This window comes from Macaca nemestrina, chromosome 2 (genome assembly GCF_043159975.1).
Source record: "Macaca nemestrina isolate mMacNem1 chromosome 2, mMacNem.hap1, whole genome shotgun sequence".
Taxonomy (NCBI): Eukaryota; Metazoa; Chordata; class Mammalia; order Primates; family Cercopithecidae; genus Macaca; species Macaca nemestrina.
Genome location: NC_092126.1, coordinates 124,955,031 through 124,961,006, shown reverse-complemented (window position 1 = coordinate 124,961,006; position 5,976 = coordinate 124,955,031). Strand labels below are relative to the sequence as shown.

The 5,976-nt window shown below is 42.1% G+C and overlaps 1 long non-coding RNA gene across 1 annotated transcript; it reads right to left on the bottom strand.

The window, feature by feature from the left end:
• Nucleotides 1-4,100: 4,100 nt before the first annotated feature.
• Nucleotides 4,101-5,023, bottom strand: LOC139361777 (uncharacterized). Its single transcript, XR_011619404.1, has 3 exons — nucleotides 4,916-5,023; nucleotides 4,502-4,788; nucleotides 4,101-4,215 (listed from the first exon to the last, which is right to left on the bottom strand). It is a non-coding gene; the product is annotated as an uncharacterized lncRNA (long non-coding RNA).
• Nucleotides 5,024-5,976: the final 953 nt, after the last annotated feature.

The window sequence follows — 5,976 nt, the reverse complement described above, 5'->3', positions numbered from 1 at the left end:
TCATTTTTTGCTGTGCATTTCCAGAGACCATGGCTAGTATTTGGCAGGGTTCACCCTCTTTTGGTGCTTATTCTTTTGTCTTCTATCTGATGCTAAGCCTCGCTCTATCACCTTAAAAACATCTCCTTAACTAGCTTCCTATCACTATCACCATCCTTCGTCCCACAACTACATTTTATAGTGCTAGGGGTTCTCCAAAGGGACTAATCAAACATTTATTGGCTAAGTTTGAGAAAAAAAATCTTTAGAGCGTATCACAATACCTAAAACAGTGGTGTAAAGAAACATTTACACACACACACACACACATTAAAATATTTATTTTTTAGCTAACTGTTCAGCTTGTCTAGAAAATCCATAGGATTTTTTTTGAAAGACATTAGTTTTCTTTAAATCATACCTGGCATAATTTATGATCCATTCAGGAGATTGGGAAAAAACTTACAAAAATTTTTTTTAGAGCAGAAGTCTGTTTGGAAAAGGGTAGAAAGGGAGAGTAGTTGGGTGATTCCTTACTTCAAGACATGTTTTCAAGCACCATGTGAGTGGCAAGGATGGAGTTAGGGCCACTTGAATGTGTAAGAGTAATTTTTTTATTGAATTAGAAAAATGTCAATAAAATATAAAGATCTGACCCTGATATGGTTATTTTTTAAAATGGTTATTTCTTCAACATCATCCTCTCTTTACCACTCAGGAAAAAGGATATTGGTAGCTGAGAAATATTTTGACCATATCTGTTTTTTATCTTTATGTCATCTTTAGCCTTAACCACATGGAAATAATATTTATGTTAAAGAGATTGTAAAAGCATCACAATGTGTATTGGTGAAGAATGTGTAACATTAAGCACTCCCATGCATTGATAATATATCCTGTATTGGGCAATGACATTATAGTTTTTATGGATGCCTAAAGTGACCAGCAGGCTCTATTTTCTTGGGCAAGCAAATGGCCCATATAATAACAGTACGTAATACCTCCACAGACAAATAAGTTATGTTTATTGTGGGAAATCATCTTATTGGTCATCTAGGCCATGAAGATAAAGAAGAGGCTAACACAATCAGTACTATCTTAGCTACAGCTGGTGATAATTGGACACAATTTACTTGCTTTTTATCAACCAAAATGAATAGGTTGACCACTGATTTTGCTAGGATCATTTTGGCACAAACTAGATTGCATGGAGAATGTGAAACTAACAGTGGATTGGGTATACTCAGAAAACAGTGGGAAAGTAAATTTAAAGATTGGCTAAGGGTTTTTTGTTTGTTTGTTTTGAGACAGAGTATCAGTTCGTCTCCCAGGCTGGAGTGCAGTGATGCAATCTCAGCTCACTGCAAAACCTCCGCTTCCTAGCTTTAAGTGACTGCCTCAGACTCCCGAGTAGCTGGGATTACAGGCATGTGCCACCACGCCTAGCTAATTTTTTGTATTTTTAGTAGAGACAGGGTTTCACCATGTTGCCCAGGCTGGTCTCAAACTCCTGGGCTCTAGAAATCCACTTGCCTCGGCCTCCCAAAGTGCTGGGATTACCAGGCATGAGCCACTGTGCCCTGCCAATCCCATAGATTTTTTTAAAAAAAGTTTTATCGAGGTGTACTTTGCAAATCATAAAATTCACTTATTTTAAGTGTATAATTTAATGATTTTTTAGTAATGTACCGTTGTGTGACCATTACAACACTCTAAGTTTTGAATATTTTTATTACCCCCAAAGGAGATGCCAATTTGCAGTTACTCCTTGTTTCCACACTCATCCTCAGGCAGCCATTAGTCTACTTTCTGATTCTGTAGATTTGCCTTTTATGAACATTTTATATAAATTGAATCACAAAATCTGTGATCTTTGTATGTGGCTTCTTTCACTTAACATAATATTTTTGGAGTCCACACACATTTTAGCATTTGTCAATACTTAGTTCTTTTTTATAGTATTCCATTGTACAACTATGTCACATTTTGTTTATCCATTCACCAACTGATGGATGTTTGAGTTGCTTCTGCTTTTCAACTGTCATGAATAATGCTTGCATGAACATTTGTGTGCAAGCCATCATGTATACGTATGTTTTCAGTTCTCTTGGTGAGATACCTAGGAGTGATTTTTACTGTCATATGGTAAATTTATGTTTAACATTTTAAGAAACTTCCACACTGTTTTCCAAAGAGGCTGCACTATTTTATCTACTTGCTAGCAATGTATGAGGGTTCTAGTTTCTCCACATCCTTGTCAACACTTGTTATTTGCGTCTTTTTGTTTATAATTATTCTTACATGTGTATGTGACATGGTATGTCATAAGAGTTTGGTGGGTGTTCATTCTCAGTTGTGCATCATTCTAGTGTTCTTCAGATAAGTGTTGAATATCTATTATGTACCAGCCCCTATACTAGGCACCACGTATAACAAAGAAGAATGAGACAACATCTTTAACACCAAGGAGTTCATAGACTACCAGCAGTACAAAAGTACTTGAGGTATTTCATTGTCGGCCATACCCTTGAAGCTTTCTAAATAATATGTCCACCTCCTTCCATGACCACAGCCACTGGAGGTTGGTCTGGAGATGGACACCCGACTCAAAGGTGACCACTGCATTCATTGGCCACCTACCTATGACTTCTAAGGTGCTTCCCAAAGTCAAATAAGTTTACTTAGATGCTCACGCAGAGAGGTTATCATCGAAGATGGGCACTAGAGTAGACAAGTCATGTAATCTAGGATCTGAAGATATCACTGCTGCTCTATGTTGTGTAAGATGAGTAGGTAGAGGAAGCCAGGTGAGAGAAAGATGAAGGACCTGACCCTGAGATGCATAAATGAGAAAAGTCACATAGAGAAATCTTGGTTATTCTGCTCAGAGAAATCTTGGTTATTCTGCTCACCATGCTCTGGTTTGCATAATGTCCAACTAAATTTCATTTCTTCTTTTTGGAGTCTGTGAGGTTGCTGTAGCATTACAACTAACTCTCACTTTCCATTTTTGCTTGAGCTACTTTGAGTAGGGTGTGCTGCTGATAATCAAAAGAGCCTTTAGTGTGAGCCAAGAGCTCACGCCTGGAATCCCAGCACTTTGGGAGGTGTAGACGGATGGATCCCTTGAGACCAGGAGTTTGCAACCAGCCTGGCCAACAGGGTGAAACCCCGTCTCCACTAAAAGTACAAAAATTAGCTGGGCGTGGTGTCGCTTGCCTGTAGTCCCAGCTACTATGGAGGCTGAGGCACGAGAATTGCTTGAACCGGGAGCCTCAGGTTGCAGTGAGCTGAGATGGTGCCACTACACTACAGCATGGGCAACAGTGCAAAACTGTGTGTTTGTGTGTGTGTGTGTGTGTGTGTGTGTGTGTGTGTGCTTTAAAAGAGCTTTGAGAGAACCATTATAATGCTAGTTCATAAGTCTTTCCAACCTGCCCTTATTTATCATTTTTTTCTTTCTGACTGTGGACCTACAGATAGCATTTTATTTTCCATCTTAGTAAAGGTAAGTGGTGAAATGTGTAAGCCAAATCACCAGACCACCTACTCCTCTTCTCAAATTTCATACTCCATATGATTTAAAAATAATTAGCAATGTAACCGGAATACTTCACTATTATTAATTCGACAAACTTGTGAACTGCCCACACATTGCAGGCACTGTACATACTGTTGGGAAAAAGTGGCAAATAAGAGGAGGTCCCCAGTGAGCCCCCAGTGAGCTTACATTTCCTTAGGTGGTAGCTTGAGTCACAGTGAGTTACATAAAAGGATTAAAAATGTTGGCCGGGCACGGTGGCTCAAGCCTGTAATCCCAGCACTTTGGGAGGCCGAGACGGGCGGATCACGAGGTCAGGAGATCGAGACCATCCTGGCTAATACGGTGAAACCCCGTCTCTACTAAAAATACAAAAAACTAGCCGGGCGAGGTGGCAGGCGCCTGTGGTCCCAGCTACTCGGGAGGCTGAGGCAGGAGAATGGCGGGAACCCGGGAGGCGGAGCTTGCAGTGGGCTGAGGTCCGGCCACTGCACTCCAGCCCGGCGACAGAGCAAGACTCCGTCTCAAAAAAAAAAAAAAAAAAAATGTTGTGGATAGTTCACAAAATGGATACAAGAGATGATATTATTGTATTTTATCAGGCACATGATGATGTTATTTCTCTTGTGAATGATGCTGTGATGAAAATGGCTGCCTGGAGCTGATCCTTTCCCCAGAGTCTGAGGAGTAAATTACTGTAAAAATGAGCAAAAGTAATTCACCTACAACAAGCAGAGAGACTTAATTGAAGGCAATAAACTCCCAGAATGGTGGCCCCAGGGAAAAAAAAGGAAAATCCAAAAGCAAAAAATCTCTCCAGGTTTCTAGATTAATTGCAAAGATCCAGGGCGAGGGTTACCCCTAACCCTGACTGCACAGAAACTGACTGGAGAGTCCACAGAACCCCGAGATTTTTTCACAGACACCCCAACCTGGAGACGCAGGCATACCAAGAGGTCTCAGTGTCTTTGTTCTCCTTACCAAAGCGCGTTTGAAACGGTGCTGCGAAAGCGGTGAACTGGAAGTAACGGACCTGGATGCCTATACGAGGAAGACACGAATCCCGTGACCGGATTTGAGGAAACAAACGGAAGTCTAACTGCATCCACTTCTGGAGTGGGCACCGCTCCTCAGGTAATTTAACCGCAGCTCAGGGAGTCTAATGGCAGCCTTGCATGGCTTCCGCTAGCCTCTGTGGGAAAACGGAGGTGTGGACAATCTTCCCCTGGCACACTTGGGCCATAGCCTTGAAGGGAAAGCTTTGAAAGCTATAAGGTGGGAGAAAAAAAATAAAAATAAAAACAAACCTCACACCAACTCTAGGAGTATGAAAAACGGCAGGGTTTCCACCAAGAGAAATGTGAATACCAAGTGAGAACGTGAACAGAAGCTTACCTGTCAAGGCCGACTGTGCCCATCCCTCCTGGGCCACCTCATTACAGATCAGGTTATGCCATGCCTCTGTCTTGGGAGAAAATGGTAAGAGCGGTAGGCAAATAGTCAGCCGAACTAACTGTCCTCTCAGCTAGCTGACGTCGTTTGTGACATAGGGCACACGAATGCAATCATGATCCTAAGCTCCCTTAAGCTCTAAAAAATAATATAGTGCAGTGATTCTGTCTAAAAAACGCTGACAAAGAATCCATCTACTTCCTAGTAAATTCTACAGCTGGAAGGCAAGGTTCTTCTAGAGGCACCTCAGCACTGACTTCAGGACCCATCACTCTACAACTCAAAGATGGAAACCTTGAACGTCTGAATTTGCTTACCTGTTTGAGATGAAGTGAGAGAAAAGGCCTTTTTTTTTTTTTTTTTTGAGACGGAGCCTTGCTCTGTGGCTCAGGCTGGAGTGCAGTGGCGCAATCTCAGCTCACTGCAACCTCTGCCTCCCAGGTTCAAGCGATTCTGCTGCCTCAGCCTCCCGAGTAGGGGGATTACAGGTACTCACCCACCAGGCCCAGTTAATTTTTGTATTTTTAGTAGAGATGGAGTTTCACCATGTTGGCCAGGCTGGTCTTGAACTCCTGACCTCAAGTGGTCCACACACCTCAGCCTCCCAAAGTGCTGAGATAACAGGCGTGAGCCACTGTGCCCAGCTGCAAAGGGCTTTTAATAAATGATGCTCCTTAATCTTTGGTACGTTACTCAAATAACCACCAGTGAATGGAATTACAATCTTTGGGCAGTTTAGCAAGATTCTTTGCAGCAAGCTTGGCTCCTACCAGCGGACTATCACTCTAAAAACACTCTGGGAGCAATTACACACTCAGTAACCCCTTATTAAGCAGCAATTTTATCTAACCTTACCCATTTCCTTTTGAGTGTGAGAGTGAAGGGAGAAACGAATTAAAGCACATCAAGAAGCTCCGTATGCTCTTGGCTTGGACGGTATGGTGAGCAGCAGGGGGGCATAATATATGCAGTAGCGCCATGCAGGAGTTGGGGGAGGAGAGATT